We start from the raw sequence: 23,868 nt of genomic DNA on the forward strand, positions 1-23,868 counted from the left end.
CTCCAGTGATGTAGAACTAAAGACACTGCCACCCATGCCTTCCTATTAACACTTACAAGAGTATGTCAGCAAGGCCTTCTGAAGGCAGATCCAGGCATTCCCTGCCTGCCCTCTGAGTTGGCCAGATGCTGCATATTTGCATCAGCGTGGCACCAAGCCCAAGCCAATAAACTTACCCACTCAGCAGAGCTTAAAAATTTGAGCACTTTGGCATGGCAACCACTGCAGTGTGACTTCTGCATCAGATCAAGCTCACGGATTATTGAAGACAGGGCACACAAAGCAGATTCACTGCAACCAATTTTTGCCATGCAATATGTATATATTGCAAGCTGGTTATCTATGATGCCTAAAGGGAATGGAGAGAAAGGGAGAAAATCCAGAATGCCTGTGAACCCAACCTGTAACAGATGTGTGTTTCAACTGCTGATAGGTAACCCTGCAAGCTGCTTCTGTTTTCCATGGACAATAGGAGTCCAAATAACTAGGGCAAAATAGACATTTACCTTTTTGAATTCGAATGTTGGTTTGCTAGATGTCAGCTGCACACTCTGATTAGAAATCTGATAGTCCCCTAAAATTTACTAGGGTTTAAGTGATATTCAGCTTCCTAAGTGAAAGATTAGCATTCCACAAAAGCTTTGCTCAGCCACTGGAAAAGGTAAGACTTCGCCAGCACAATTCCTTAGATGTTTGTGTCAAATTTAAGATTAGATGGCTTGCTCTCTGTTCTCCACTGATTGTAGTGACTCTGTCTTTAGCAATGCTAGACAACTAGCTTTATAAAGACCTGTATTGTAGCACCTAAAGTTGCATGATACGAACCTCACTTTTGGACCAAATGTTGCTTCATTTGTGTTCTATGAAAGTCCTAGCTTGACAGGATTTCCAGAATTTGTCTACTATATAATGAGTTCTAAAAAAAGCGCAACATGTATAGAAAACTCCATTCAAAAGTGCGTCTAGAGAATGGCAACCCATGTTTCATAAAATAAGATTAGCAGTTGATCGATTCACCCGAGGAGTGTGAAGTTACACACAATTCAAGTCCTCAGTCTGAACTGTCCTGACTATCCTCAGCCTTTCTATTATCCTAGAGATCAGGCTTGAAGTGAATTATTTAACATTATTGTCTTCTCTTTAGCTGATAGTCTCATAATGAAGAAAGAAAATTAAAAATAATGGTATCCAGAGAAAGAGAATGCCTGTGAGAGAGAGTCTCAGTCTTTCAGGTCAGTGACACAAGCATTCATCTAGCAAGGGGAAATTCTGTTCCCTTTTGAATACTGTCCATGCATTTTACCACACAAACTATGTAACAGTGCTCAGGCAGGGAAGGAACCAAGGTCTTCAATTTCCTGATCAAGTCCTTCAGCTGCCAGACTGATACTTAAATTTTCTAGAGGACAGGATGGGTAAGGAAAACATTTAAATGAGCTGATCATCTAAATCTGAATACATAACATAAATGCTTAAGATGAGAGGAGAGGGAACTGAACCCAACATTATACAGATATCCTGCTGAATGCTACAGGCATGCCCCACCAGAGATGTGAGATATAGGTTAGGCAGCTGCTCTGCTCGGTATATAGGTCTCAGCAGATCCTGCTCAACTTCACTCTGCATGTAGTGCACTAAGAACGTGGATGACAAACCTAGGTTATGAATTCTGGCAAGTCATCCCATGAAAGTCAAATACAGTAAAAGGAAATGTTCTCAAACCTACATGTCTTTTATGGATCTCTCCTTTTGGACCTAGTTCTTGTTTACATGACATCCTTTCACAGCTCTGCTACTTTACAGTTTTAAAATGAAAGCAAACTCAGTTTTGCTTCACTTTGAGAAATGTGAACACTACCAGGACATGGAAGGGGGCTTTAAGAGACAGATTTTTCATCTTTATCCACTACCAAGATGTCTTTTTGGCATTACAGATGATGTATTTTCCATTTCACACCTTCCTGAATACTGACGGACAGGGGTCATAAAACATTGAGGGTTCTGGACCCTCACAAAGCTGTCTGACACAGACCTCTTACTTCAGTTATCAAAGGTTAGGTTTTCAAATCTAAAATACAATTTCTTGAGCAGAACTCTTACAACAAGTTCCTTAAGTACAGTTAACCTTTCCATGGCTTTCACCCAAGAGTGGCCAAAGCAGGTATAAGTCAACTCAGAAACTATACTTAGCCACCACCTCAGCTCACCTTGCTCTATAAATACAAAGAGGCTCCCAGAGTTCAGCAACATCCTTCTGGTGTCTGTCCTCTTTGATCTGACATCTATCCCCATCCTTACAAGTTGTCTCTTATAATCAGGGGACTGCAGTTCTCACCTCTCCTCTTATTGGATAAGCCACCAGTGAGGAGGCTGAGTGGACACTTTGAGGATCTTCTTCACCTCAGTAGGGGTCAAGGAGACTGACAAGTCCTCTCCTTGTCAGGGACCCTGTAAAAATAACTGAATAGCAAATAAAAAGGAGGATTTAAAAAGAATGCATGTGCAATTAAAAAAAATCCCTCTATTTATTTTAAGCAGAACAGTAGACAACACACAGAATAGCTAAGGCACCAGAAGTCAACAAAAATAGAGACAAGACCAACAAAGAAAAGATTTCCATGCTTTTTTGATATTAGTGTCTCATTTTTCTAGGGTGTTATAATAAACAAGCAAGTATCTGCAAAGCTGTTAAAACACAGTAAAACTACAGCCAGTTCAAGATAAAATAACAAGGGAGAAAAAGTTTATACTTTTACCCTTTTCCTTTCTAAATACAATGTTCTCTAATTTGAACTTTGCTTCAGAAAGTAAAGTTCTTTTGACAGTAAATGATACAGAGGTGCAGCAGGTTATGCCAACAGCTTCAGAGATCTATTTTAAACCTGAAGAGACAGGAACAATTAAATTTTTTCTCTCCAGACCATTTTAATGACAGAAAACAAGCCTGTCTGCTTCCGGAAGGATGATATGTTTCTCACTCAGGAAAACATCAGGCTCCAGGATTTTATCCTTTACAAACTCTGAAAAACAGGAAAAAGGATTTCAGTTCCTGATGTGCTAGCAATTTGTGTTAATTCACAATCATGCATCAACAACTGGCTCGTTTGGGAAACATTGTTTTCAGGGTTGAGAGCTGGTTGTTGGATAAAAGCAGTAAGGAAGTGAAAGAAAAGTGCCACTTCATACCACTGATCAAGCTTTTCTCTGTTTCTTTTTCTTATGTCTTCCTTCCACTGATGAAAGACCAAACTACGTTTTGGATGTATGTAAATGGCAGTATTATCAGCCAATGCCGAAGTGCAATTAATGCATTTTACCCCAGGCTACCATGATTGTTACAGCTCTTCCAAAAGCTGTAGTGAATGCCCATGGCAGTTTTGGAATCATTAGATTGATGTTTTGAGACACATGAACCTACAGGATACACTTCAATGAGAAATGAGGCATTGCTATTTGGTAAGACTCACAGAGAGACTTGAGTGACAAACCCTGCTCACATTAGGGCTATTAGACTTTCCACTCCTGCTCATCACAAGTTTAATAGGGTTTCAAAAGGATTTCTTTTTTTCAGATTTGTGCTTTGCCATCAAAAGTTTACTTGCAGCTTCCTCTCCCTTCCCAAAGTCTGATTTTCCCAAATAAACACTGATGGTTTTGTGACTTAATGGACCTCACAACTGCAGAAGGCAGCCTTTTTAAAGTTTATACGCACATAAGTATAGGCAGACAGTTCCAAACTTAAACATATTAGGTCTGACCTGGCAGGACTGTCCTCCCCAGGGGTTAGATGCAGTTCGATCCCATAATACCTCCTCTAAAGTCAATACACCAGTTCTGGCAAAAGCTGTGTAATGAACTCATGAACTGGAATTTTTGGTCTCTTACAGTCAGCTATGAAAATCAAACTAAAAGTTGTTGGTGCCTTTGCACAGTCCTTTGGTCTCTGTTGAGAGACATTTTACGCTTAAAGGTGGGTACAGAAAGCTGAACACTTTCCCTCAAGTGATTTGCTGTGGCAAGTCACTCACTACAGCCCAATTATGTAGTGTATGGTCTCTGCCTGTGGAATGTCTATAGGGGAATCCTGTAGAGTATGCTATGGCCTGCAGGCACTGCCGCAGACTCTTTTAGGTAATTGTCCTAAAGCTGTGACATGGCAGGAAAATAAATAATTTAATAAAAAAGGTCAGCATCCTGCAAAACAGCTGGTAAAACATTCTTTGGGTCATTTAACAGGATATATTCAGTAAATATGTAACCAGTCGTCTTCTTCCTATATCCATTTAAGTACATGGAAAAGCTCCTACTGACATCAAGGCCTGTTGAAACAAGCCATACACATCAAGGGTGTCAAACCCTGCTGTGTGCAAGAAGGATATGTAAAATGAACACAGTATTTATACCAAAGCCTGCATCCTGCACAGCAAAGCAAAATCCTTATTTCTGGCTTTCCATTTTGCCAAGTCATACACAGTTTTTTGGTGCAGAAATCTGCACTGCTTGAGTAATGTTTTCAGATAAAATAAAAACTATATTAACATTGGAATTACATCCAGTTAATTAATTTATTACCAGAGTATTGTATGTATTGCAATTTTGTAGCTGTACAAATGGGCATTTTTAAGTAGCCATGCAATTGTGAAACCTCATTTAAAATAAAAAATATGTTTCTCACTCTCATACTTTTGTACATAAAAGTGAGGCAGAGCATAGATCTGCAGAAAACCTGAATGGTTCAGAGAAGGTGTTGTTGTATGTTTGAAAAGACAACTGCTTTTGAAATATATCAATGACAACAGAATTGTCAGAATTCTTCATCATTTCATTGTAGAAGAAATGTTACTCTGCTACACTTATTAATCATCACTGCACATAGCAACAGCCAAATACTAGAGAAGGGAAAAATTTCATAGGCATGTCAAGAATATGGGGATAAGGCATTTCAAACCTGATATTTCAAATTGCTTTTCCTTTTCACCTAAAAAAAGTGAAGAAAAATGCCATCCAAACACAAAAATAATACACAAAACATTTAGTGTCTTCTGGGTATTAAAATCTCAACTCTTTATCAAATTTTCTTAAATATCATAGGTTTTTATTAGCAAGTAGTTGAAAATCTCCTGCATTTCCTCTGAGACTTTACTACCCCTGAAGTTACTCTTTCAGCACTTTAAATCCCTGTAGTTCACTGGGATGGTTGAGCGTGTAGAATGGAATTAACGCTTCACAGTTGCATACTATGGTTAGTTCTTCAAATTTTGAATTTAACTTTTTTTTTTCTTTTTTTGCTTTAGCTGTAAAGTATCTTGGAAATTTTTAACTTTGTCATATATTTCTAAGATCAGCTGTAGTACAGTACTGCTCCCTACTAATGTGGAAGGAGGTCTTGAAGAAAGTGGTAACACTCCATGGAACAGAAAGGTTTTTCTCACATGGGAAAAATTTTCCAAACTGGTAGCTGAGGGATATAGGTATTACAAACAAAGCTCCACTTCTACACACCTTCAAAGTATACGAGGAAGAAAGAAATACTATACTAATGAAGGAACAGGTCAAAGTGAAAGGAGTTAGTCTTTATTGTCAGGCATGGCCTTGGTACCTTGCTTTTTCCTCACATGGACAAGACTGACATCCTTAAGTGACATTCTTTTTTCTCTCCATATATGCAGGTTAAGTCTGTTATGTATTTAACTATATTAGAGGGCTGAGAAAGGCAGGTCTGACTTAGCTTTTGTCCCATGAATCAGGATCTGTCTGCAGCTTAAGTCAGGGATCTTTTACACAAAGCATCAGCCAAATGTCCTGCTCAGGACCCAAGACCTAGATTCTCACCAAACAGGTTTGCAGTAGGATTAAATGTGCCTTTAAACATATAGTCACTAAAGCATGACCTTACTCCTCAAGACTTTCAGAAATACCTGAACAGATTTTTTTTTTTGTTGTAATTGTGGGAGACAGAATACTTATGGCTTTCTTTGGTTTCACATAAAATACAACTGGTGTTATAGTTTGGTGTGAATATGCGAGTCCTTCACTGACCCAATTAATATCCTAATTATTTTTTTTTAACCTCAGAATTTTAAACTCCTGCTCCTTTTATTCTTTTTATGTCAGCATGCCTTCTGTCTTCCTTAGTTTACACATGAAGTAGCTTGCTTTATGCTCCAGACTCCAGTGGGTCATAGCTGTTTGGAATTAAGATATAAGCAAATCAAAGCATTTCTCATTTGTCTTTCATTTTAACTTTAAATATTTCAAAATTTCTAACTACTTTTAGGTGAATAAAAATGAAATATAAATTAATACTCTCTCTTTCCTTCTGTTTCTCTCTTATTTGGTCTTTTTCTCTTCTTCTCATATAATTTAACTAAAATTATGTAATCTTCTGCAATTTGAACAGACCAATTAGAAAAGGGCATGAATAAATGCATAGTGCAGATGATGTGTACTGAACCATCCTTATTAAATCAAGGGATGAATCTGTTTTTGCTATTTCCATTGACAGCCCTCTTCGAGCTCACAGCCAGCTGGCAATTAATGGAATCAGATTTAAAACAGGCAATGGGGAGGAATCAGCTTCTGTGTAGTCATTCTTACACCAGACATATGTGTGTCTGCTTTACATATGCCTGCATTGTGTGTGCATTTGTATTGGTATTGTACCTACAAGGATGTATCATTTTTTCCCTGTGTGCCAGTTCAAAAATATGCAATATATTTCCTAATACTTAGCCTCCCACAAATATTAGGACATACTGTCAATTTTTCTTAAACTGATTTTAACCCTGATTTCAATATAGACAGTCAGATTGCTACTAAACAGATAGGCTAGATAGCTTATTAATATTTAATCCTATATTTCTAAAGGAAAAAAACCCCAAAACACAAGCATGGAAAGAGTCACATCTGAGATGTACAGTAAGCTGTACTCAGAATAGTTAAGTTAACAGAAGTCAGAAAAAAAAATTAAACAGTGTTAGTCTGATGGATTTGACGCATTTCATGTTAAAAGTTGTCTGGGGAGGGGATCCAGTAGATGGAGTATTATTCATAGATAAATACAATTTACAGCCAGGACTTTTTCTGGTGTTTCAACTAAAATTTCCTCATCAGCATTTCATACCAGTTCAGTTATTTTTCTTGATAGGTTCCCAGTTACTGAAATGGGATGTGAGTGAAATACCTGTATTCCCTATATAGTATATTAGTTAGGTACCTGAGAATGGGATGCACACACACAGCATACTAAACAGGGGACACAGTCATTAGGAATGCTAAAGAAAAAGATGCATATCTCAGATTTCCCCCATCTATCTACCTGTAGCCCTGGATTAGACAGGTCTACGGAAATTAAAATGTAAGCCCCAAGGCCCTCCTTTCCATTCAAATCCCTATTGGAAAAGGCAGAAATCAACTTTTTGCTCCTGGGATGCAACTGCAAGGCAGGGAAGAAAACACAAGTGAGGGCACAGGAAGGAGCCGGAGCTTGTACATCAGTGGTGAGATGCTCCTCTAGAAAGCCTGAACTCTAGTCCTTGTCCTCAGCAGCTTCCATAACTTATGTAAGACTGGTTAATGAAAATAGCATAAGCAATGTTTGGATCAGAACCCAAAATCATTCTTATTTTCCTCAAACTTCTTCCCAGTGAATACTCTCATCAATAAGCTACAACATGAAGCTATACCTTGTGCTCAGTCTTCCACAGCTCACAAGTCCTTTCTTCTCTCTGTACACTGATGTGACCCCAGCAATGGGATGAGTGCTCTCATCTCTTCCCCAGCCTATAGCATTCTGTATGGAGATGGGCTGTGCCCACTTGCACCCCATCAGGCTGAAGATGAGATAGATTAGCCTCCCAGTTGCTGGAAATCTGTCCTAGCCTTTTAGCTATTACCTTACAGAAGGCACATTCTCCTCATGTATTTCTGAATGAAAACATTGGTTTGTGTTCTTGTCGTTTCTGAGTGGTAGATTGGGCCTGTCAGAGAATTTCAGAGACACTGCCTACAGGAAAGCCTAATTGTGAATCCCAAATAGTTAACTTGGGAAGACACCGTGCTGTTGAGGTCTTGTACAATGATAATAGCTTGGGTATGTAAAGAAAGAATGAATAAGTTCCGACTCAGAACACTGTAAGACACAACGAAAAATTTGTGCTGAAACATTCTTATTACAATGCTAGTATTTTAATCCCCTAATTTACAATCCGCTTAATTTATCAAATCCGTGAAGAACTTGACTTTGGAGATCTGGACTATCTGTGAATCCTAATTCCATTACACCTACATTGCCTATGATTTTTTTCCCCTCTAAATAGTTGTTCCATTATTTTACTAATCATAAAAGTGAAACGTAAACCAGCAATTTCTGGGAACAATTTGCTTTGTATTTATTTATTTATTTATTTATTTTACAGAAAACTGCTCTGCAGCACCATCTAGTGAGAGTGAGAAGCACCAGTTATACTGTTTCCATGTTTGGAGACCCTCCATATATCTGCAGCCTGCATAGTTTCCTGTAGTCTTAATGGAAGCAAGAGAAGAAAAGTCAAGTCTCCATGCAGAGAGGGTGTATGTGTGTATCCTCTGTCATGTCAGCCATCTTGAACAGAAAACCTACCCCAGAATGAAAGGCTTTGTTACAGAAAGGCATATAGTGTCTTTGGACAAGGTACATTATGGACAGAATACAAAATACACCTTGAGTATAAAATATTCTTCACTGTAGAGCCAAAGTTCCCAAGCTTTCATCGTGTTGAACCAAACACATCATTAGCAGTTAGCAACCTGTGTTCCTAATGATGGTGTAATTGAGAGCAGAATTTGTTCCAGTAACTGATATAGTCACCAAGTGTTCAAAGCGGTGAAGAAAAAGCTAAGCTGTAAGTAATATAGCTGGAAATACAGACCCTTGTTGGTGTTAAGGTTTTGCCTGATTAAGGGCATTTTGCTATGCAAATCTTTCCTTTGAAGGTGGAAAAGGGCTTACCTCACTTCTGAGGAAGCAAAAAATCTATTCATAACTATGTCGGTTGTTATATAAATAAATAAAAAATTAAATTAAATGCTCCATCACCACATGTTATAGTAACTACTATAACGCTGCATCATACCTGAGCTGACTTCTAGCTCCACTAGTTATCTTAATGACTGATATAGCAACTTCCACTGTGATCATGGCAACCATATATTCATTTCAGTGTCAGTTGTGGAAGACACATGCAGAGAAATACAACTCCTCTCTTGCAAAGAATGAGAAAATTCCAGTCTTTTTGATGCCAAAGAAAGTCAGGTTACTTTGGGTCTAATAGTCTCAATCATAGGCTAAGTGGCATTCATATTTTTTTCTTCTGTTTTTAAGAACACTGATAAAAACACAGGCCTTAGAAATGAGAGTGACATTGCTTCTTTTAAATGAAAACAATTACATTTGAACAAATATGAAATGTCTGTTAAGGGATAATTTTTGAGTCTTGCAGACAATCATTTACTCGGAATTCCACTAAAGTATAAAATTATTATTACAACATCCAGAGTTTTCTGATTCTCCAGATACAACTGACTAAATGGAAGTAATTGGCCAGTAGACTATCAGACCAGTTTTCTCCAGCCTTTTCTTTGTCAGTCTATTCAGACTCAATCCTCAATATCAGTTAGAGCCTGCAGATATGAATGAATGTTAATGGAAATGAACCTGAAATTATATGTTCTTTAGTACAGCAGAGGCTGTAGTTCTGTCTCTGCAGAACACCAAGCATTTGTCTTAGCTTCGGTAGTTAGACCATCTGTAATAATAATAAAAAACCCAATAATAATAACAACAATAATGATAATAATAATAATAATAATTTACAAGTTTAACTGTAAAATACTGTATCCAGCTTACCAAAGTCACAGAACAGAAGTTTCAAGATGAAGCAGAAGTTGCCATGATAAAAGCATTAAGCTTTGAATTTCCTGAATTTAAAAATGAACTATGGATTTGTAGAAGACATTGTATAAGTAGGTAGTTTTACATGCTGAGAAAACCTTGTACATACAAAGTAATCCAAGACACTTATTTATCAAGTCTTTCCAGTGCTTAACTGAAGCTTTTTTTTAATGTAGGACCTACTAGTATCACCAGCAGGTGCTTTTACCTTCTACTAGAGAGGATGGATATAATCACAAATCAAGTTAATATTCAAAGCCAGATAGTGAAGGCCTTTTGAATTTTGAAAACTATTGTGAGAAAAAAATAGATGTATGCTAAATTGTAATGCAGAAAATCACAGACAACTTCTGAATAAGTCAAAATTTGCTGTTCATCCTATATTCCATTATACTACCATCAGAATGCAATACTGTGCAAGCCAAATATGTTATTAGAACCTGCTGAACTTGAATTTTATTGGTTTCATAATACCATTACACGTGCTAAAATCAGTCTGCCTGCTGAGTCATTTTAAAAATTCTAAAGCTGCATAAGTCTTCTTCAGACCTTCTTTATGCGAGAGAAAAGAGATAATAGGTTGCTTAGTTATTAAAGAATGGATTATGCAATAAAGCAAAGAGAAAAAACAATGAAAAGTTTTTAAACTTTGTTTTTTCACTTAGTATGAACTGTGAAGTGACTGATAGAGGAATACAAAGCACACCAATGGTATTTGTATCTAGTTCTGAAGAAAGAAAATAAAAATAGGAGAGCATGGTCCCACAGTACTCAGCAGTTGCCTCAAAGCCCCAGTTTACATCAATTTCTACTTAAAAATTTACTTGCTGTTCTTTATAGGAGGTGCTGTTTAAATATGAAGTATTTATAAAAGGGGGGCAAAAGTAATAATGAAAAGAGTGAAAGATAACCACAAATGAGCAGATAATTCCATGTTTCATTAGAAATGAACAGCAATTTTAAAAAAAAATAAATTCTTTCCATTCTGTGTACTTAAATAGGGTGATTAGTTACTGAGGTGCAGCCAACAGACTATCTATTACCACTTCATGATTCTTATTCTCATCAGTGCAGACACTTACCTCACACCTGTCCATGAAGCCTTCAGAGGAGCTCTGCTAATACAGTACATTTCAATAAAGGAGAGGACATGGGGGTTAGATGGGGGCTAGGTAGCAGAGCATGAACCACTTCCAGCACTGTTATAGGGGATGCATGGAGCTTCCAGTCAGTATCCCAGCAGGATGTGGTGTAGTTGGATAATTGTCACAAAGGGGGATGTAGCACTCAATTTGTTAATCCTACCATTCCCAAAGCAACTTGTTTTTTCATCAAAGAACAGAAATTGTGGAAATTTATTTGTATGACACTGAGAATCAAAACCTTTTTTTCATGTTTAAATATTAAAATTTTAAGTTGACAGATTCTTTGAGATTTTACACCTAAGCACAAGTATTTCAGCTACTTAAAATTAGACACTAGTGAAATTTGGTCACGCTTTACAATAAAATGTGCATTTTATTAGCATAATAAATGTGAGGACTTGAGACCCAAACAACGGAGTTGCTAGAGATGTCTACTACACTTGCAGCTGACATTGTGTTGACAAAGTAGTTATTTGAATGCTTAACTCATGAATCACAATGTTTTCTATAAACAACTCATTCAATATAAAGGTCCATGAACTTGTAACGATGTCAGCAAGAAATGCTATCTTCATATACTCTCCCATTCTATAACTAATGTAGCAAGGGAAGGAAAGATATTGAAGATAAATATGAATAAAATATGACTGCAAAAAGTCATATGAAAATTGTGCTCAGTGTGTCATGTACCTACCACAAAAATAAAATCAGAGCAAATGTGGAAACACAGTTTCATATCATACCTGTAGATAATGTGTATTATGTATTGCATACCGGGACTACCGCAATACAAACATTAAGGCAAACATTAAGTAGCAGGCTGCTGTCAGCGCCCTGGGGGCACCACTAAGCTTGACTGCCCCTGCTGATTGCCCAGGCCCCCACTTCAGCCCATCCCAGGGCTGCTGGTTCCTGCCCTGGTGTTGCTGTAGGATGCGGGTCTCCAGCCCTGTCCCTGACTCTGCTTTGCTCCCAGCTCATCTCCCTGGACGGCCCCCGGACCTGGCTTGTCACTCGCCTGGTCTGGGGCTGTCAGTGAGCCCCGACACCAGTGGCCGGCTCTGCACGCCGTGGCCAGCCCCGTGGGACTGGGTCACTCTCGGCTCCCAGCGCCACAGCCCTCGCAGAGCAGTCCTGCCCACGCCGCTGCCTGCTGTCCTGTCCTTTCTGCACCTTCACCGCTTGTGCGTATGTTCAATGAGAAGCATGCATCACATTGGATGGTTGCAAATGTTTGGAGATATGGGAGAAAAGAAGTATTTGGATGAACGGTAATATTAAATGGTAGGAGGAAATACTTTCGAAAGGGTGATATGCCTTAGGCTTAAACTAATCACCTGTATGAAAGATGAGAAATTTCAACGTGTGTAAGGCGTTGGAAATAAGACTGGATCAGTTTTAGGAAAACTACAGGTTAAAGTGTCCTGTGAAGACAGTGGATGGAAAGAGATCATGTGTCATGTATTTTCCATTTACACTGTGGATGCAAGTGTAATAGCAACACTGTATATTTAACAAGATACTTGGCTAGAAGGTTAATCACAAAGCATCACAGGGATGTTATCATCAAATTAGCAGGAAGCTGTGATACTAGAGGCCATTTTACGTTCACTGTCATTCAAGATTTTCACTTAAAACTGGAAATGACAAATCGGACAGTATGCTAAACATAGAAGAAGTCAGGAATAGGGGCAATAATTATTACAGAAAACCACTGGAATAAAATGAGAGCCAACAGAGAGAGATGCCCTATGTGTAAAGAAGGAAGAAATAATCAAGTGTCAGATCCTGCCAGGAAATGCAATGAACTTCGTTGCAGATGCAGGTCCTTTGTGCCTCTCCGGATCAGTCCATAAATGAACACAGAGGAAAAGACTGACTCAGTTGGAAACAGATGAATGGTAGGTTACAGTCTGTGACAGACTGACCATGAGTGAAGAGTACAATGCTATCAATGAAAAGGTACGGTGGGTTTAAAATTAGGAGCGCCCTGAGTAACACAAGCCGTGTAATTACTCTGGTCTGTTCACAGCTAATTTGGCTTTAGGTGGACTTCAGTGCAGGACATCATATTTCAAAATACAGCTACATGAAAGAGGGTTGATAAGAAATACCAGCATATAGGTTTTTTCTGCTACTCTTGCCATAATAAGTATCACCTTCTTCTGAGTCCAGCCCCACAGATGTGGGCAGAATTATACTCGCACATTAAACACTCCTCTAAGCAGATGTGGATGGTAAACATTGTAACTCAGAAAACTATAGGTATGAGCGATGGCCAAATGAACCGTTCTGAAGACAAGGGAATCCCATGACATGATAATAGCTGTATGGGCAAGAAGAAGGAAGAATACCTAACAAATAGTCTATTATAGACTATATTTATATTGTACCCAGGGCTTTTTTTTTTTTCTTTCAAAGCTTCTGTATGTTATGGGGATTCACTTCACTCCTATAAGAAAATCCCTAGATAAAAAAAGTGTGTTTAGTAAAGACTTTTCAAGGCTGTAGCCTATGATCCCAGGGGTAACGTTCTCTGGGTCATATAATGGGGAAGGCAGGTCAAGAACAGCACAGACTTCATCCATACCAGCACTGTCTGTAGCTCTGCTATTGGTATCTCTGAGGAGTCTTCATTTTCCTTAAATGACTTCGTTCCCTTACATTTTTTGTGCTAAAGTAGGCGGCAGGGTTACTCAGGACTCAATCCAGCGTAATCAGGCTATCAACCTAGTGTATGTTTAGTGCTTTTGAAGTGCAAAATACTGTTAAAAGACCATTGTGGTTCAACCCAAATCAAAACACAGTGATGAAACCAGCTCCACTCTCCTTTCTTCCTCCCTCCTTCCTGCACAAACACATATGCTTCACACAGAGGAATTAGACTCTTTTAAATTTAAAAATTATCTTGATTTGTAGCTAAATTTAAAAATAGAGCAAAATTCTTTTTTTATCCAAACAGTTTGGTATTTGTTATGTATCCAAAATGTGAAACTTGAATCTACTTCTAAGATTAGAAGATTTATTGATGTAGGATTAATGTATTAATTCTCTATGTTAGAATTGAATGAGTAGAGTTTTAAAAATGGATACCTAAATTTAGACTTATAAGCTGCAATCAAAAGGTTCAGAACCCTTTCCTTGGTGATTTCTGGGAATCTTGCCTAGAAATTCCAAGTAGAAGACAAAGCCATAACAACAGAATAACTTAAAAGATAAAGGAAACAGAAGAGTAACTGATATCGAGCAATAAGGTAGACATCCTACAAAAGAAAAAAATCTGAGATTTTTCATTAAAATTTTATTTTTCTTCAATATTCAGAGGATGACTGATCTCTGGCTCATGTTCAATAATCAGGCTATCTGCTTGTAGCTCTCAGAAACCCAAAGGAAAAAAAGCTGCCAAGTAGAGTTTCAATATACTAGAAAGAAACCAAGAAAAGTGGAAGGTGGAGAAAGAGAAGACAAATTAATTAAACATTTGCTTAGAGAACATACCAATACAGAGTTTATTTTCAGCGACAAAAAAACTTTTTCCTGTAAATGCTGTACTCTTAGAGAAAGGACCAGACAACGTACATTTAACATCACAGAAGTTTTGCTTCATAGTGGTATTTAAGAACTCTGTCTCAACAGACATGGGAAAGTTGTGCCCAGGAAGGTAGGGTGTTTGAAGTTAAGCAGGAGCCCAGCCAGAACTGCTGAGATGGAGGAGAGGAGTTCTAGGACTTCCTTTCTAAAATGACAGGGAAACAACTGAGCATGGATGAAATCTTACTAAGAAAGGTAGCAAATGGCCAAGTGCAGCTCTCTGAAAGGTCCAATACAGGCATCAATACTCTCTCCTTGCCAAATTCAGCATCATCTGTTTAAAAAAAAAAAAAAAAAAAAAAAAGGAACATAGTTCTTTTTTGAGGATGGTGGGGGGTGAGAGGCAAAAGCTAAAGTGAATAGCTTGGAACACCTGCATATAGCTGTAAACCCTCTCTCAACTTAGTGAGGTTGACAGTGACTATGCACATGACTTTCAGTGCTTTACCAAAAGTGTGGGTGAGTTACTGATGGCTCTATATTTAATACATACTAAAAAGAAAATACTCAGCATTACTACAGTAGGCTCAGTGGTACAAGGGATGAGAGAAACATCACTGGTATTGAATAAGTAAGAAAGAGATATTAATGGTATCAACTGCTGGATTAAACCCCAATGAAAGAAAGAAAAGGAGTGCTTCCAGGATAGACCTTTATTTTCAGTTGAAACTGGTATTTTAAACTCCAGCTTAGACAATATACTAATAGGCTGGAGGAGTTAATACATCAAAATCATGAATATTTGTTTTCTGCAAGAGAAATATGTTGTCTAGATAAAAAATAAAGGATTCTGAATATTAACAATATTTTTTTACTTAATCAGTGTTCAAAGGTAAATATTTTTTAGTATTTACAGAAACTCCCAAAATGCTAGAGTAATTTTGCTGTTCTGATTTATAAGGGGTAGTTTAATAGAACAAGAAGATACAGTTTTCAAAATATGGTAACATGTATACATGAAAGTACCCATGATAACCATTCTTCAGGGACACCAACTAAGTGGTTTTCCCACTTTGTCTATTCTAAATGCTGTACATTCACATTCTATGAAATGACCCTCTGTTTATTTCCTATATCCTTCAAATCAGCCACTGCTTAGTCAGCTAAACATTCCTGATTGAAAAATAATAATAACAACAACAACAACAACAATGTTATGGCTTGTTTCATGATAAGCCTTGAAGATAATTACTATAGAAGACTTGTTACTTTGTTTTCAAATTCCTGAAATGTTTTGGGTGGATTTGGATTTGCCATTTTCCTTCCATATTACTGTAGAGAAACAGCACGGAAAATGAAGGCAACAGTCACTAAAACAACCATGTGAGAAACTAGGATAGTTCACTTCCCTGATCTGGTCTTCCCTGTAAACCAAGGCAAATATTTTGGGGCAAGAATTGGGACCACCTGCTTTAAGACCTAAGACAGCACTTGTAAGCAATTTAGCCTTTCAAATCCAAGAAGCCTCCTCTCACATGCTGCCTGGCTGGTGAGGTGTCTGTATTCAACTAGCACTTTCATTTAAGTTTGCAAAGGATGTTTGATAGGAAGCATGCATGCTACCGTCGTAGGAAGGGGGAAATAGAGGTTTGAACCCTTATTTGAGAAGGAGGTTGAACTTAGATCTCCCTATTTCTGGATGAGTAGATTGGACACCTGACTACTATGGAAAAGTTAGGCACTATTTCCAGTTCCTTCTCTTTCTCAGGCTGCATTTTAAGATCAAACTTTTTTTTTCAAGTCAGAAACTAACCTCACAAGAGGATTGTTGCTTCTGATACCCAAGTTAGATGGAAATGACCAGTGTACAGCTCTGAATCAGGCACATAAACTTCAGGCAAACAGAAGCTGAGATGCTTCCCCTGTGCCTGTCATCAGTTATTGTGTATGTATGAGAAGATCCCCACTCAATATACTGGATCGTCTTTTAAAGATAACTTACACCTAACTAGCTAGATCTGTAGTAATGTCCTTGCTTTATCCTAACCAGTAAACCACAAGAACTGCTAAACATCCTAGCATTGCCTTGATATCCCTTCTGGCCTTGCTCACCACAAGCTGAGAAACCCTGAATACGAGAAGTCCAAGTCTCTAGAGTGATCTTGTGACAGTTCTCATAGAGGCAGTACTGAGAATGAGCCGCATGATACTCCAGTAAACTCCTGGTTGAAGACAAGAATAAAACAGCTACTTTAAATATTCCTACTATTTCTGTATTCCAGTCCAGACTGATGAGAGAAGCTCTTCTAGTCCACTGGGACATGGTTTAAAGCATTGTTTCTTTTTGCTTTCTCAGCTGCCTCCCTGCTAAGATACAATGCTTGAACATAGCCTAATTTAGGTATGCAACAAGTCAGGTTGCTGGTGAGAGCTCTGGCTGTGCCATAGGAATGTGGAGGACTGTGGATCACCCTGTTGGGAGCAGCACATATTTGTCAGGTGTTTCAACCTGTCGGTGGCACAGCCGGCTTGAGGCTGTGGTTGCAGGGACAAGTCCATAGCAATGTCTGATTAAGCTACTGCAGCACATCCTCTAGTCCTGTTTTGCCAGATCAGAAGGTTGTGTGATCACACAGTGAACTTAACCTGATACAACTGGAAAGCAGTACTATTTCATACTGATATCGATGAGTTCAATCTGTTCCTTGAGTTCACAGATACCACAGCCTTAAAAATACAATGCAAGAGAAGGTGTCGTGATGATGAGATGAACAGAGGAAGATGAAGAGCGGGGGGTGGAGGGGGAAGTGCACTCTGACCTAAATTGTGTTTATGCTGAATGTGGCTGAAGTTAGCCAGATAGTCAGTTTGTTAGAAAGACAGCAAATTTAACAGGGTTTTTTCCCTCCTTATTCTTGACTAAACTCTTTCTCTTCTGCACCAGCTGTGACTTGCAGTTTCCTCCATAGGCCAGCTGAACTCATGAATGGAGGAGAAAGCTAATGCAGAAGAAAAAAAAAAAAAAAAAGCATCTAATGAGCACCAGAGCACCAGAGCCAGAAAGACAGAAGATGGAACTACATAAAGAGGAGGAGCTACATTGCTAGAGGAGAGGCTGGAAACGGTAAGGAGTTGAACAGCTAGCTCTGTGGTGAGCTGTTATGTCAGCACAGGTAAGGTGCATGCTCCAAGAGCCAGTGTCTTACCTGATACTGAGGCCATTATAATACCTACCTAGTGGCATGGCATGACAATGAAAATAAAAGTTTTGTCTTCCTCAAAGACCAGCATATATAGGCCACATATATACTGGAAACAAATAGGACATGAGCAATAATTTGAAGGGCAACTTGGCCATATCTTAGAAAATTTTGCAAGAATTTACTTATTTCCACTGACATAAAAAAGCTCTCTGACCTATCATCTTCTGTCAAACAGTTGCATGGCCACAGTTCCTAGAAGTAACCGTTCACCTGGGTACAAAACAAATCATCAGGTATGAGAGCTGTGCGCACTTTCTGACATTCTTGTGGTCCTCATCCTGCCCAGGGGGAAAATGTCCCTTGTATTCTTCTGTGCCTGTACAGTGTCCTGGGGATTTGAGGGTTTTTTTATTTTTACTGAGAGAGATACTTTTGATAGTTTGCTGAACACAGATTCTCTCCTCTTGGATGGGCATTTTGGAATGTATGGCTTGCACAAAATTCACTACAAACAATGTCAAATAAACTCAGAGACCTGACTCTAAAATCATCTTTCAATTAAATCTTTATTTTATTTCCTAGTAGTACAACTGAACCTAACAAAACTAAAATAGACAATAGACATTACCATTCACAAAGCACATATATTTAACCTTCACTCCTAATAATAGCAATAATTAAGGGATGTTGACAAGCACTCATTTGACAGTGAGATTGGGGAGGCATGTCTTTCCTGACACAGTGGGATATAGCATTAAATTGTAACAATGCTGGCAGCCTCCCAAAGGATGGAGTCAAGGCAGGTGGTAATCCAGCTCAGCAGCAATGGAAAATAGGTAACTGCACATTGGCTTTAAATTACAGGGCAGAGTTTGTATTAAGAATAGAGGATAATTTATGTGATATATGTAGTGTAACACTCAAAGTCCCCTCTTCATAAAAATGTGTAGCAATTGTTTCTTTGGGACATTTTTTTCTAGAAAGAAAGAAAGAAGACCTATAACAAGTAACATGTTAATTAGAATACTGAGGCACAGTCACAGCACTAAATTACTAACTTTCATTTACCTGCAGTCTAAACATAGAGTGCTGTAAACGGAACTTTCAGTGGAAATTATGGTAATGGAATTAGAAAACCACTGTTGGCAACAATAAATCATCAGCTATCTAGTCAGAACACTTTACGCTTTCACAGAGTGTAAGCTGGGTTTGTAGCTGAAATGGGATCTCTAAACCCAGCACCCCACAGATGGAAAAACTCCAGAAATAAGTATACCTATGGCAAATGCTCCACCTTCAGGGCAAAACAGAGATGAAGTATTGTGCAAGCATTAATAGCCTGTGAGAGAAGAAAGAAAGGAGGTAGTTGCAGGAATAGTGGTTGAAGGCATAACAGTGAAAACTCCCGATTGCTTTATTGGTTGCCTTGTTTGGTTCGCTGAGTGCTAGGTGGGATATCGTACTTGTGCATGATGAGTGGACGTGAGCAAGAGTGGAGAGGACAAAACTAAGAGCTCTGATTCTGTTGATGATAGCTTTCCTGTAAGTATAGTTCATACTAAAACATTTCATCACCTGACATTGAGGAAGTGTTGTGATAGGACCAGAAAAGCCTCCAAATTATTTTGAAATTTTATTGTTGTCTCTACTACTGACTCCATGTGGGTGTGCACATTGACTGTACTTAGCTATGTAAGCACACTTTATTTTCCAAAGGTGCCATGTAATACATGGATCTTACTAGATTCTAGTCTATCATAATAAAGTCAATCTAACCTGTTTAGAATTACTAGTGTTATACTGTCAAAAAAGCATCTGGTCCCATAAAAAGCTTCACTTTTGGTATTGCAGCACTTTATGGCAAGAAAATTTTTAACTAAAACATTTGGAGCAGGTTTTGAAAGACATTTAATTTTAAAGAACGTGTTTTTATGTATGTGGAAGAAAAACTTGGTTATACAAATAAGAACCAGAAGTTTAAATTGTAGTTTCATTGTGGTCTTTTCCTCGTAGGCAAGTATGGCACAGGATTTTGATGAGTCAGCTGCAGTAGGGAAGAAGGTAACTTGGTATGATAAACATTTTTTGGATCACAGATGCTCCCACCTTGTAACCTAGTTTATCTCCACAGCTCACACATTCTTTACCTTGTATGCTTTCTTCCCAGAAAGGCATGCTGCTATTGCTTCTGCTGCTCTTAGAGACCTGTGCTGCTTAAGAGCTCAAAAGATTTGGCTAGTACGTTGCATTAAATCAAGCATGCTTGCAAGGCTTCCTTGACGTGCTTCTTGGACAGCCACACTTCCTTTTCTGGTGCACCCATTCACTGTATAGGAGTTACTTAGGTATTCAGGGATCGTCTGTGCTATTTTCAGCTGTATACTGCTTGAAAAACAAAACAAAATGAAAAGATGCATTGCTTGTAATGCATACATTCTGACTTCTGGGAATTAATGTTCTGCCAGTAAGTGGGTACAGCCTATCCTGTCTGTCAAATTTCAGTTCCCTTTGTCCCCAGAGACCAATAAATCAGCCACATGTTAGCCACTTGAGCCATCTAACTGAACTTGCAGCTCTTACGCTAAGTTAATCTTTCAGAATCCAATCAGGCAGTAAATGTCTGCATATATCTGTGGTTTAAAATTTAATGAACATGATCACCTTTGACGTGTTTTGGGGTTTTGTTTGTTCATTTTTCTGTAAGGCAAAAAGACATAGTGACTATATGAAATTAAATAGAAATTACTCCAATATTTTCTCCTTTCAGTCTGAGAAATGAAAGGTAGTGTCTTTCCTGGAGTTTCATAAAAATTATCTGTGCATCATTATTTTATTGTTATCACATGTAATTTTCATGAGCAGCTGCATAAAGAAATGTCTTCACTCACAAATCCCACCTTGAAAGCTGCCAGTACGGAAAAAAACCCACAACACTTACTTTTCAGCTTTGAAGCTTCTACCCAGAAAGAAGTCCTTACTATGTTCTAGGTGAAGTCATGCACATCATTTAAAGGTAAACATTGATTTGCTGTGTACCTACACATTGGTGGACTCAGCCACTGAGGAATTCACATACTTAAAGACCAGCTTTAGGAACTATTAAAAGAACTCATCTTTGGTACACAGACTGCTAACACCTTCAGAGAGATACTGTAGGCTCAAATCTGACCCAGCTCCCATGGGTGAACAAAAGACTCAGCCACATTGAAGTTAATGATTATACTGGTGCAAAACTGGTGCAGTTAAGATAAGCGTTAAGAACTAGATTTCCCTTTTGCCCTGTTAAAGTTCTATGCTAGGTCTGTAGTTGGTTGTTTTCTCCTTTTTTTTTTATGGATCACCTTTCAGTCATTGTGCCTGGGCTATTTTAACAGCCATACCATTCTGTAATTGCTTCTGGATAATGTATCCTATTTCAAGTGACTATTTGCTGCCTGGATCAATGTTACTTGTACAATATAATCTCTCACATGGATAGCAACAAGAAATTTTTCTGTCAAAGATCACCAAATTCTAGTGCCTATAAAATATAGATGGATCCAATGGACATTTTGCCTGAGTAAGAACTTTCCATATATTGTACTGGTAAAATGGAAAAATTCAGTGCTAAACAAAGTTTTATGCGCTTCCAGAATTTGTTATTTAAGACTTATATAGTACTTTGTTGAGACTTCCCTTTGCTTTTGAACAATGCATGAGGTTATGTTATTGTAGTTACAACATTCAACGGCAAGCAGTTCCTGAATAATATTGTGCCATTCAAACATCTCATACAAACTTGTTGTTACCTTTTTGACAGGGCAATTTACAACTCATTTGTGAGTAATTTTAATGTTTGCCTGGCATCCTGAATTCCATTTTCCTCTTCTGACTCATAGCATCGATGACCTGTATAAGGAGAACTTGTTTGCATAGCCCATGATTTTCCTGCTTGCTTGCTTGCTTTCTTCACTGTTGATATGCACTGGATCTGTTAAAAAACCAAACAACAGGAAAGAAAACTCTTCCTTTCTCTGCATAACAGCTGCAGGAGACAACAGAAAACAAACACCTGAGATATATCTAGCTCATTTTTCAGGTGACCTCATTATGAAAAACAGGAAAGACCCAGACTTCTGTGTTTGCTTTATAAAATGTTGTTTGCCTTCACTGGCTCTGCTGGGATTTAGGGACTAACTGTATGACAGGAAGCTCAGGGAAGCAGTCTACATTGTCTGATGCTATTGTTTTTCTTTTGAGTTCACTAAGTTCATTTCCACTATACTGTTTTTCTACCAGCATGTTTTTGAGTCATTTTAACTGACTGGAACTGAGTGTCTTAAAATAATCTGACAGCAGATTTGGTGGTGGTTTTATCCTATCTTTTCCTTTCTTTTTTTTTTTTTTTTTTTAAATCCATAGCCAGTGATCTGAGGTAAAGCTTTGACTGAGGAGCACTTAAAGGGAATTTAAGGGTTTTAGCTCAGTTCTGCTGAATAATAGCCAGTTTCAGCAAACCACAGAGCACAGACAGTCTCTCTAACAGCATGATCAAAGAAGAGTGAGTGGCCCACTAGCAAAAAGAAGTTGAGCTGATCCTCTCATCTGAGACAAAAGGAATCAATGCCAGCTTTCTATTTTTTACAAATTTTTTTTTTCTTTACTTATGGATTCAGGCATTAATTAGACCTTCAGCATTTGATTTCCCATTATACGCAACCACATTTTCAGGGCAGCGGACTGATTTGACCAGCTTGTTTGACCCTTGGCATGAACCACCATGCACTGAAGAGACTCACAAGTAAGGCTTAACCTAGAAATAACACCGGAAAAATAAATAAATCATGTCACGAGCCAGAGGGAAATTCACTTTCTATCTTGGGCAGGAACTGAGGAAAGCATGAAACATGAGGTAATCTTCAGATAAGATCAAGATAGGTGCCAAATAAATTATTTTGTCATAGGAAACACTTTGGGACTGTTTGCTTTAGGCTGTTTGGTCTACACCTAGACCACAGGATACAGAAGCATTTTTGCATTCAGTCTGGCAGCCCACCTTAATTCATTTCTATCCTGTATACAGGCAGGACACATGAGTTTACATATACAAGGAACCTAGATATACCAATAATGTAGGAACCATAGTATGCTCCACCAACCGCTCCTGAGATCCAGCTATGTGGAAGATCAGAAACCAAGACCTGCCCTAGAGAGCACCAATAGGTAACTGCAGATGTCACCTCCCAATTTTATCTTACATGCCCTAAATCACGCTCCACATTTAAACAGGGTAATCTTGCTTTGGTCCTCCACACTGCCACGGTCCTGATTTACCAACATTTTTACAACTCTGCCTTCTTCTGGGAGTAAAGAATTGAGGTGAATAAATCCATATACTGCTATGACATATATTATTCTTGAGATTTTTCATGTATATGTAGCAGTTACAAACCTCAAAAATTATTATTCCCTCAACTGTGAACAAAATATTCAATTATATAGAGCAATTCTGCTTTCCAACATTGATTCATGAATTCTTTTTGATTAAAAAGCTAGATCATGCATGCTTGTGTGCACACACATGTACGTACGTGTATCTGAGATATAATAAAGTATGTAGTAATAGTAATATACCTTCCAGAGACTTTGAATTCTTTTACCAACTCAACCATAATAAACGCAAATGTTAAATAGGAAATCTGGAATTTCCACATAGCCCTAGTTAAAGTAGCTAAAATTGTAAACATCAGGTAATCACTGGTAGTCAGATGTCATCAGGACCCCTATTTTATGTCCTGTCTGAAACACAGAACCAGAGAGAATCTAGTACTGGAACAATGCATATAGTGACTCTAAGGATGGGATTAAGCTCCAAATTAAAACATTAATTCAGATTAATATCTGAGACACAGAGTACAATTCAGCCATTTGAATTAGACGTAGGTGTTTCATAATGTCATCTGAGGTGCCTGAGGTGGTCTGAGACCTGCAGCTTTGTGGACCAGCAGGTGGGGTGTTGGCAGGATACCGTGCCATATCCAAAACCGGTGTTACTTACCTGTGTTTGGATAACAGAGTT

The sequence above is a fragment of the Buteo buteo genome, chromosome 4, assembly GCF_964188355.1.
Source record: "Buteo buteo chromosome 4, bButBut1.hap1.1, whole genome shotgun sequence".
NCBI lineage: Eukaryota > Metazoa > Chordata > Aves > Accipitriformes > Accipitridae > Buteo > Buteo buteo.